This window comes from Heptranchias perlo, chromosome 4 (genome assembly GCF_035084215.1).
Source record: "Heptranchias perlo isolate sHepPer1 chromosome 4, sHepPer1.hap1, whole genome shotgun sequence".
Taxonomy (NCBI): Eukaryota; Metazoa; Chordata; class Chondrichthyes; order Hexanchiformes; family Hexanchidae; genus Heptranchias; species Heptranchias perlo.
The window spans coordinates 41,009,683-41,021,313 of NC_090328.1; the positions used below are offsets into that span (position 1 = coordinate 41,009,683).

General features: G+C 36.9%; 1 protein-coding gene across 11 annotated transcripts in view; it reads right to left on the bottom strand.

The window, feature by feature from the left end:
* Positions 1-10,261, bottom strand: part of mef2cb (myocyte enhancer factor 2cb) — a 211,589-nt gene extending 201,328 nt beyond the window's left edge. For 9 of the 11 annotated variants that reach the window (XM_067982816.1, XM_067982822.1, XM_067982820.1 and 6 more), the window contains exons 1-2: positions 10,087-10,261; positions 4,939-5,034 (exon numbers count right to left, since the gene is read on the bottom strand). The gene's annotated coding sequence lies outside the window, so the exon portion shown is untranslated. Of the gene's footprint in view, positions 1-2,803; positions 3,039-4,938; positions 5,035-5,390; positions 5,574-10,086 lie in introns of those variants that run through there. The other 2 variants (XM_067982814.1, XM_067982819.1) reach the window with 2 other exon arrangements.
* Positions 10,262-11,631: the final 1,370 nt, after the last annotated feature.

An 11,631-nucleotide genomic window follows, 5' to 3' on the forward strand; every position in this document is an offset into this window, starting at 1 on the left:
TAATAGAATTACATCTGGCAATCATACTAGCATTCTTCTTCACATACGGCTCTAACTTGATTTCAAAACAAATAATCTAGTTTTAACTGCACTTAGCACCAGTCACAAAATAGCATGAAACTCAAACATTTAAATGTATGTTGCATAAAAATCTTGCAAGTGTGTCTCTTCTATTATGTGTATGCAACATCCTCATCACATATCAATTTTATTTTTCACAACAATTTAGAATAATCATAACAGAAGAATAATATGGCATGAGAAAATTCTGTAATGATTAGCTTGATAACTAATCTCCAAATTCAGAGAAATAGCTGGAGTAAGCTGAAGGAGGTACAGTATAGATTTGATTTTAGCAGGTTTAGATTACAACCTATGTAGGCCAACCAGCAGGGATACTGTCTCCTCACATGATAATCAATTGAAACTGGAGTGTGCCTTGCCATGCCCCAGCAATCGGCTCTGGTCTCTAGCCAATCAGGATGACACGTGAACCGCCTAATCCTTCCTTTGTACGATACATAAGACTCTGTTGTCACTGCTGGTTTTTCATGAATTGCCTGTGAAAGCCTGTCTGATTTCTTGAAGATGACAGGCCACAGTGAATGTTTGCCCTCCACTGTGCAAATGCCTGTGTGACTACAAGATTAAAGTACTAATGAATATATCTCTAATCACATGTCCACATGCTACAAATTTGCCTTAGGCCAGAGCAGATTAGGATTTAATCCTACAGAAGCAATAGACAATTATTAAGATTAATATATCAGACCCAATTCAGCAAAAAGTGGATAGTCTAGATATAATTCATGCAACATAAAACCTAGTAGTTCATGCTCAATGCCCCCGAGATTATGCTGCATACCAAATCTGCATCTTCTTTAAATGACTAATATTTGTCCATAATGAATTGTTAATTTAAAATTTGTCTGGATTATGAAATATCATAATTTAAATATTTGGAAATTATTTTCTGCACACTGGATGCTCTTGAACCACATAATAAACATCTAAATGATAATTACATGTCAAGTTTGCAATACTGCCTTACAAGCCTTGATACTAAGTTACAATGTCACATCATGCCAACAGTAGCATCCACTTATCTTGACATCTTTTTTGGGTACCCAGTGACACACTTTGTACTGACCAAACATCAAAACTATACCCAAGGATATTACCTTAATTCTACAAGTTGCCACTTTAAAAAAAAAGGAAATATGCATGCAGCCCCATTTTTGCACTAATTTTATTATAGATTCTGGTCAAAATAAATGTCTACTTTAATATAACTATTTTAAAATAATCTGACACCACTGTATTCTCATAGAAGAAAACATCTTTGTATATAATATTATATTCAAGTCCACATAACTACCTCATGCTAATAGCAAAAGGTCATGTACGTACGCATATTGATTTTAAATGGTTTAGTGAACTCTTTTCTTGATAAACTAAATTCCAAGAAAACACATTTGTGTACTGGATATATGTGCTAAATGTATTTTTTTTTGTTTAGCCTTAAATGAAACAAATGAGTTTTTATGAGTCAAAACAGACGTGTAGAAGTTGTTCTCTCTTATGTGTCTTTTATATAACGTTGTGAATTCCACTATATTACCAACCCAGAAATGTCTTTATTGTATAGACGCAGGTAGGAGCTGGGGTGGGGGGGTCAAAATATACCTATTTGGTGCAAACTAAATAGGTGAAGAGAGGAAACATTATAAAAGTGAAAATGAAAAAAAGTTCTTTTTAAAAAGCAAGAAACATCTGAAAGCAAATAGTAAAAAGTGGTAACACGAAATAAGTACTGCCAAAAAATATTTTTTTTAAACAAATTGGGTTTCATGAATGTATAGGCAGATATTCTTGAAGATACATTCGCCAAACCAACAGAGATTGCGTTTACTATACTCCACATGAACATCTTCTCTATGCAACACTTCCATACCCAACAAACGCTGCCAGCAAAAACAAACTGTAGTAGTCATTTCCCAGGCTGGCACGCCAGGGCTCCTGCCTACCTATGTACTCATACAGAGACACCAGGAAATAGAAGTAACCTCAAAACCAAAATCAGCGCCAAGGAATCTGTCAAGTTTGTAACGACAAAATGCTCACTCCACCTAGTCAAATTATATGTAGACGCAAAATGTTGGCCTCGCGCCAAAACTCTGACCTCGGGCAAGTCTTTGCATTTATGCATTTCGATTTTGCTTACTTTACTTAGAAGATTTCTCTAATTTGATAAATGTGTTTCACTCAAAGATTGCTATAATTTGCAGTGTGCGTTTCAAAGGTACGTGGAAACACACGCAGACTACGCGGTCAATTCTCTTAACAAAGAGTTAAAAGGTTTTGAAAAAGCTGACTAATAAAAGTATATATTACTACAGGCAATATGCTAATATGTCGCACTTTCCAGAAGAAGAAATGCCATGTATTTTTGCTACAAAGAGCCAAAATCTTGTTCATTTATGTTAACGTCAAATAGGAACACGGAGCACACACTAGAAGGTCAAAACATTTGGGTGTAATCAACAACACCACATATCAAACATCACAAAGTAACAGGTTTCATCTTACAAACAACGCGACCCTCACAACGCCTAAACACGGAACAAACTGAATATTGACAGCTGGTCGCAGTAGTTTGCAATGCCTCTGTCAAGCCAGTGGGGCGAAGTGAAGTTTACAACCAACTCGCAAGTGGCAACCATAGAGTATTGCAGAAACTCAAATGTAACATTAAATATTTTGACACGAAATTTATCCTCATTGATGACGAAATTTCACTCACTTTCGAATCTTTCCTGAAAAAAGCCTTCTACAAACGGAAGGTGTGCATATAATTGATCCTTGGCTACAAGTACTGTCTCCCTGATCTGGACCTGATGAACGTGCTGCGCTCAGAGAGGAGATTTGAACTTCTTTGATCGACCACAATCGGTGGATTCCGCTGGTGAAAATCTGACCTCTCAAATACTCACTGTTGATAAAAATCACTAGATATTATTTTAAACAACTCAGCCACAGAGAGGAAGAGGTAAAACGACCAGTATTCTCCCACAATCCTAAACCAGCCATATGGATTATCAGTTTCACTCTTGAAAAGGGGAGGGATCAAATCTTCAGCATTTTCCTAAAACAAATACTGTACCACCAGACAAGACAGAAAACATATTAACACCTTCATAACGCATGGTTAACCAGTACTGATTCTCATCACAGGATAAACAACCTGACTACACTTCTTTTCACCCTGATATAACACACCGTAATTTTCATTTATTCTATATATGTATTCATCGCCTCCATGTCTATATTATGAGAGATTTGTCATTTTTGTTTTGATAATTTAATGTTGAGCACGACCTTGTCTGACAGCATGTTGGCACTATTTCTGTAACTTAGTGTACAATGTAATGTATTACAGCCATTAGTCTGATACATTAAAAATCTAAAGGGACAGAAGAGAGAATAACTGACCCCTTCTACAATATATGGATTTCCCTAACCTTGTTAAACTTGTAAAATTCGTCTTTTATTTTCATACTAAACCAAGGGGAATGTTACCAAATTCATTACAACCTCGAGTTTTATCCGAGTAAAACGCATTTTTGTTGCTGTTCTAATCCTACCATGAACCAGAGCCAAGTCACTTGTTATAGTCTACTTGGAGTCCAAACCAACGCAAAAATGTTCCTGTGCCCTCGTAATTAATTGTCTGAAATTTTGTGAGCGCTTAGAATTATAAAGACTAGAAAATAAAGAATAAGGGATGATCAGGCGTCCATAAAGCAAAATAGACTTATAATGTGAAAGAATGCATCGACAAACCAAATGAATGGAAGGATAGCAAAGTTTTTTTAAAAACTTAGATCAGAATTAAACCTGAAAGGGATAACTGTAGGGCTCAAGTAGGAATAAGACTACCAGTAACTTGAAGAAAGAGTTACAAAATGAAAGCAGGGTTGCCCATGATAATGAGTTGGTAAGATGTAGGTGCACCAAGACACACTGAGACTTTGCGTGGTTCAGTATATAGCGCAGCAGTATGACTTGGACAGCAGCTCTACACATTCCACTGTCTGAATGTTTCCTACTGCGCCAGGACTCACGGCCCATTTTACAACAATCCTGTTATACCGAACAGCTACTTGGAAATTAAAACAAGCAGCTTCTCCCAGACGGCGTGGAGTTCAAATTCTCTGGACAGCATCAACACAGGAAGTGCAAATCACTACAGATAAAGATTGGTCGTAATGGTAAAGTTGAGGAAATCGCAAATAAACAACCTCAGCCACAGATCCAGCATAATTCAAGTGACATGACTCTGTATAAGATGAAATACAGAATAAAAGTCACTCTTTGAGTGCACGGAAAGTATACACAGCATCGTGTATTGTTCACTTTCAAAGTGAATTGTTACTGACTCATCACTATAAACTATTAAATTTAGAACTATAAGAACATAAGAAAAGTCAGATATGATTTAAATTACTGTCACTGCAATCTCATTACTCAGTAATGCGTAACAGCAAGTAACAATGCCTGAAGTATTAAATGATCAAATGCACTGTATCAGAGCTTTTCTAAAATACTATTTCAAATGAAATTAAACAATTTTTAATAAATTGTATTTACTAGCACTCTCATCATGATATATAGAAATCCCACCCAAAAATATTACTCGTACCGTGCAACAATATTTATTACTGAAAACACTAAGTATAAAAGCGGTAAATTGAAAATGAAAAAGAGCCATTGTCCATTTTCGCGTGAATTATAGCCTTGGCATCTGTAGGTATATTACACACAAACTCCATTTTAGTCGTTGTGTGATTTCTGTACTTTCACACAGACCACACATGTCAAAACAGACCCCAGAAACAGAGAAAAGTAGACGCATAGTAGAATCGAAAAATCACTTACCGCACAAACCTCGACGATACTGCGTCCTCGACCTCAATTTTTTTCCCTCTTGAAGGCGAATTAAAGTTACTTTAAAAGCTCCAACTTCTTTGACACCTTGGATTAAGGGGAGAGCAGAGAATCGACCATGTTACAAACAAATCAGCCGGCGCATAGCTCGTCATCATTCACCACAACAACACGTTTACGGGCCATGTGAACATTAAAGATTAAACAAAACCACGGCTGAAACAATGATAGAGAGTATTAACATTTAATTCCCTCCTCGGGTTTGTACAACGCAAGTTTTAAGAGGGAAAAAAAAGCAAGGCAATTTAAAGCACAGCAACATCCACAGGCCGTAATTTGCTTGCCATATAGCTTGAAGCATTAAACAATTGCTGATGTGGTCGAGTCATTAAAACTGAACTGCTGTGTTTTTTTGGAGAAAATAAGTTTCTATTTTTACTGACCAGTGAGATGAAGGTAAATCGACTGTGAGGACTGAGATTTGTATACATTAATTTTTTTTAAAACAAAGATAATAACTTCAAAAAACTGACATATAGAGAGCTATAGGTAGAGCCATTTCGCAGTGTGTGTGAGAGAGAGAGAGAGAGAGAAAGCCCTGCTCTGTTAGTCAGTCTCCCTGTCTGTGTGTATCTGCTTCTATATTTAGCGGAGCAGCAGCTCCAGCAAGAGGAGGAGGGACCGGCGCTGCGCTCGCTCGCGTTGGGAACGGAACGTCACAAACACACGGGCGCGCGCGCGCGGGAGGTGGAGTGAGGAAGGGAAAGGGGGGGGCGGGGGATGGTGGTGGTGCGGGCGCGCTCTTGCGCACGGATACAGACCCCCGGGACCACGCGCTGCGCAGCGTTTCCGCCTCAGCACTCACCTCACAGACTGTGTAACCCTCCGCGCCTGCTAACCAAAGAGTTCGGTACTGGTCTCATGTTGGCTGTTTGTTTTTGTGTGTGTGTGTGTGTGTGTGGGAGGGAGGGAGGGACTGGTCAGGTAGAGTCTGCCCTGTTATGGAATTGTTACTATTACTAATTATATATATATTTTAAAAAATTACAGGCTCCATTCAGTTGGTTTTCATTGTAAAGGTTTGAATATAAACCGACTTACGCTCTTTGAGCGGCTCGAGACTTGCTTATAACAGGATGTTTAGTTGGTTTCTGGATGGAATGAAGACATTTAAAATGTTGGTACTCGCCCCTCTCCCAACAAAAAAAAAAATCCAACCCACCGGGGCCGGATAAACTTTTAGTAAGTGGGTGGTTTAGGTTGTCTTTTGATGTATAAATAAATAATATTGCTCCCCCCCCCCCCCCCCCCCCGCGCGCTCACTCAATCCAGTGCCCGGATTCAATGACCCTCCGTTGAATTGACGTCACGGCCGAAGCTGTCAATCACCCCCGAAGTTGTGCACCAACCCGAGCAGCGCGGGGCTGCAGCCGCCGCAGTGTTAGTGAGATTAGCAGCGATTTCACTTCACACGTCATAGGTGATCAGTCACAACAAACTGTTACTTTTAATATCTGAGGAGGAGGGGGATAAAAAAACTTATACAGCAGGCTGTCCAGTTCATCGAACCAGCCTGCCAAATGAGGTCCTGTATCGATTGCACACGGGATGAGTAGAAGTTGATGTCAAAAAGCCTATTTTATTATTTTAATCTTTAACAACCTTAGATTACTCATAGATTATGTCCCCATTAGTTATCATCGGATGAATGAAAAATGAAATCTCGAAAGTCATTTGATTTAACACTAACGATAGGATCTTGGAAAACTGGCTTCCTCGCTAACACGACTGTTTGTATGACCTTACTATATTACTGATTAATCAGGCTTTGACGTTCATGTCTTTGCTAAGGTATAGTATTTTTGGTAAATATTAGTGGTAATGCCCACTAATGTTCATTATAAAAACACTGATTACAGTAATTGGTGAATTTATTTTCTTTCAATTTACTGGAAGATTATGGACACGCGGTAACAGATCCCCACACAGAGCCATCAATCACGTTATCTGATAATCCACATTAAATACTGTACTGTAAAACATTCTAGCTGTTTCGGCCTCTTCACGCAACTGATTTACTCGTTTGTTTTGTTATATGTGAAATGCATTCCCACAATATGCAAGATGCAACGATATATGTTAGTGAACACACAAGGCTTACAAATAGGGGTAAATAAAATAGTACGATATATATCAAGAAAGCAGATAATTTTCGTCCCTTAAAGCGCAACAATCTAATTTAATACAATAGTGGCCATGATCAGATAACTCGGAACGTTTCTAAAAGGGGGTGGTTATGCAGTATTCAATTTTATTTTTGTATATAGAGTGAGGAAACACATTTGCTCACGTGCCTTTCAGAGTTGGTAAATATTTCTTATCTCTATTCGGGTTTTTTTGTCAGATGAGTACATCTGAGGTACCTTTTAAATTTCGGGCCTAAAATTAACTTGCAGGTCTGTAAACAGCACTATAGCATTAAACAAAGTATCTAAAGAAACTATAAGAAATTTGAAGTTGCTATCCTGGTATAAACGTTTACCAGTTGTATAACTTTCTGAAAAACAGTCTAGCATACACCCTGACAAACAGGATCCTCCTCTCTATAGTTCTTTGTATATCAGATAGCCAAACTAGGGGAGCTGGAAACAAATATAAGAAGGGCAAATGACATACGAATTTGACAAAAAGATTTGGGAGAAATTATATTGAGAATTTTTTTAAGTCGTGCAGCATGATAGCATACCCTCTTCAAGCATAACCAAATGCGTGGGGATCAACATTTTGTAGGAACAAAAGAAACTTCACAGAAACTTTGGCAAATGCTGTTCTCTAATTTGACCCAACAAAACTAAGTCGACTTTCATAACATTTTTGAAGCTGTTTCATCATTCCAAGCGCCACTGCTATGTAGTGACTGAATAAGTCAAATCTATTTAAATTGCACAAGATTCTGAGAACTTTGAGTTTTCAGAAGTGTATTCCACCGAAACATCCTTTTTCCATTAACATGGAACCCAGTGGCTTGGCCTTTAATATACAAAGCCACCGACTCACGGTGATGGAGTCAAATTCAATGTTTATTACATGGATTTTGGGATTTTCACCATATTTTGGGAATCATATTTTGCAACTCTAACCATTTTTCCAAGAAAACCATAAACCAGTCGACCCTCTGGAACAGTCTTGTATTCTGACATCTGATTCTGACATGCAACCAAACTCAAATAAAAAAAAATGTCCCACCTTTATAATTTGACAGTTTGGTATTGTATAACCAAGTAATAACGTATATGTGTGTGAGAGGTCAAATAAATTTGCAAACTTGTTTATTGATATTGTTTATTCCTACTTATTAGTGCTATTATTTCTTTTAATACCCCGTAGAGTCATGTAATGATTTGGCTACTTTGTAACCAAACTCAAAATCACGTGATAAATTCAGACTATCTGATTATATTGTTTCAAAAGTTGCCCACCCAAAGAGAGAGCAGAAAATATCTGTAAAAATGATAACATATCTATCGAAATAATAAAATCCCATCACATTTATTATCACTTTAAGGTTCCTGTAAAAGATTTATTTTTGCTTTTATATTTGTTGTCAGCGTTGCAACATCAGTTTTTGATTTGAAGCCCTTCATGTTCATAGATTCAAACCCAGCCATATAGAGATCAATGAGGCAGGTTGAAATACTATTTTCATGCGACTTTGCAATCAAGTTGATTGCCTAAAGGGGGAAGGGGGAGGGGGGGGGGCGCGGGGACGGAATCCAGCCCGCTGTAAATCTGTTCAATTTTTTTTAAGTGTTGGGTCTCAAGCTCATGTTCACCATTCACTATATACCCCACCGCAGTTATTGACCTTGCAAGTATCGATAAAGTCCATGTAAGATGAAAGTTTTCGGAATTTAACCATCATCGAGGTTAGAATGCACTGACTGAATTGTAATTTTCCTTCCACATTTCTCCTAAATTTCAATTATAAAGTACTCATCAACCAAGGTTGCAAAATAACTAAATGAAGTATCCATTTCTTATTTGCAGTGAGTCTACAGAGCCGGGTGTTGCTGCAGCCTACATTAGAAGCATGACCTAGAGGACAGCTGTAAATTATGTATGTCAAAGTCAAGATTATGTCAACCAGTTTTTGGAATTCGGACTATATCTGATTGGTTTAAATCCGTCACTGGCGATATCTTAACTGTTTCCATTTAATAACATTAATCTTCAGTACCAATAAAAGTAAAAGGTCATTTGGTAAAAAATGTAAGTTTTGAATGTACTGCCTATGTCATCTGCACACTATAACCAGCTGGTGGATTTACTCAGATCACAGATTAATATGAATATCTTGCCATGCCGACTCTTTGCATCTGTCAGAATTTATTTAACTGTTAAACTGAAAGTTTGCATTTACAGAAATTATATTTGATAGTATATATGGTATAAAATGTGATATCAAGGGTAGGTATTTATGTTGTTAAACACTTGCCTTATTTTAGTAACAGGTTAGCAAAGTAATAAAGGTCTGTTACGGCAGAGTACAATACTTTGTGATTTTGTAAAACACTTAAACACTTTTTATCAAGTACTGTATCAAAGTGTACGTAAAATAATTCCACCTATAGCTTTACTGAGTTTGCTGATAATATAAAAACAAATATTTACCCAAACGCTTCAAAGTATTTACACTGTTTATCAATAATAACTAGTTCGGTATAGTTGACTTCCCAAGTACAAATATGCCAAGAAGGTTTTTTAGTTGGAAATGGAAATTGAATGTATCATCATTAAATTAAAGCAACATATATACCCCCTGTTTTATCTTAAACATAGTATTCGCTTGTTTTACTTAAAAGTATTTTTGACTGTAATTTTAACTCTCCTTTGTTCACCATGTACGGCAATAGTCAACACCCTCAGCATTTAAGTATGTGTATTTTGATATAATACAATAATACTCTTATACTGCATTACTTTTTTTAAAAACTAAGTAACATTTCAGTTAATAAGTAGGCTAATTATAGGAATGACAGTTTTCTTTACTCTTGGGCAAAGTTTACACACACAAGCATTGCAGTGGAGTCTAAACATGCAAGTTTGGATGTTTTGATACTTTTTGGTCCAAAAACTCACCAATGTCGTCTTTCCTTCTTTCTATGCTCTGCAGCACCTGCTGCAGGCTCGGATGATCAAACGCTGCAGGTAAAAAAAAAATCCTGAAGAAAAAGCCAGACCAGCTGGCTTTGAAGAGAAACCCCCCCTCTTCGGGATGAGCCTGCTTCGATCTGTTTCCACACTGAAGACAGAGTCTTTTTCCCCTCTCGATGTTGACCTATAGTTGCATGATGCTTTGCACAAGTGGCTGGTTGCCCTGTGTCCACCTGCCTCTGTCACTCTGGGGTAAATTTAGCCCTGGAAGGTATCACTAACAGTCAGACCTTTGTCAGTTCTGGCAAGAGAAATAGGATTACTGCCCAAGTAAGCATGAACAGGGTTCAGATGGAAAAATGAAATCAGGAGTCTTATCCAAAAATTATTTTTTTGCCAATGAAATTACTTACATATGCCAGAAAGTAATGTTTTACTTTTAACTGAAAATTATTCTGTCTTACAGCAGCAAACTATATTTAGTAGCTAATACATTACAACCTATAGCTTGACTGAACGTAACATTGCTTGTTGGATTAGTTGCACAAGAAAAAAAAAATCTCCGTCATTATTTTTCCAATTTTTTTTAACTATGGAAAGTTTTGTCTTCAGAGTATTAACTGTTGGTCTGTTCCAACAAACTAATTGAAACTCATACTGCAATTCTCCATCACCAGCATCAAGGAAAGAGATAAAACATTAACATGAACCAAGCAGAAAGTAATATACTAAATCTACTGTAAGTATACTTGGATAACATTTTAAAGTTTGAACTGTCCAGTTATGGTATTTGTACTTTGTAAAGAAGTAGATGAAGGGCTAGCCATTGAACAGCAATACAAATGTATTAGAAACATGAAATTTGGATAAAATCTGAGTTATCGTATTTATGATACCAATAAATAAGCCATGACTACTCCACTGTTTTAAATACTGAAGACAGAACGTTTGACTTATGATGGAGACTTATAGCATCAAGGAAGAAAGCGAAAAAGATGTGTTGCATTATCAGATTTTCCCTTTTATTTAAGTTCTCCTAAATACATTGATGGATGGTATGCTGTTTCGTATTTCCAAATCAGGCAGGAAAATGCCTCAAAGGCAGCATTATAATCATTACCATAATACCACAATAATATTACATCATTAGCAATAAAACATGCATTATTTATAAATAGCAGCAATAAGGTTACTTGGAAGTTGCAATGTAACAGTAAATAATATGCACACCTAATGAATGTCTGATATTATGAATTATCATTAGCGCTTTCAGCTCTCAAACTGGAGCTCACAAAAGTGAACTTCGAACCAGATTACTCATATGTCTCTGTTTGTGAATCTGTCTACATTTGAAGGCACTGTAGCACCAATGTGATTTCAGAATTGCTTCATACAACTGAGAGCACTATTATTAAACTGTGAGTCAAGAACAGTTTTGTGTTTCGTAGCCATGTTCACTAGGAACCAATCTGTTACCGGACAAACCCATTTCTATGTGACATTAAAATCAAACCCCATAATCTGTGGAAA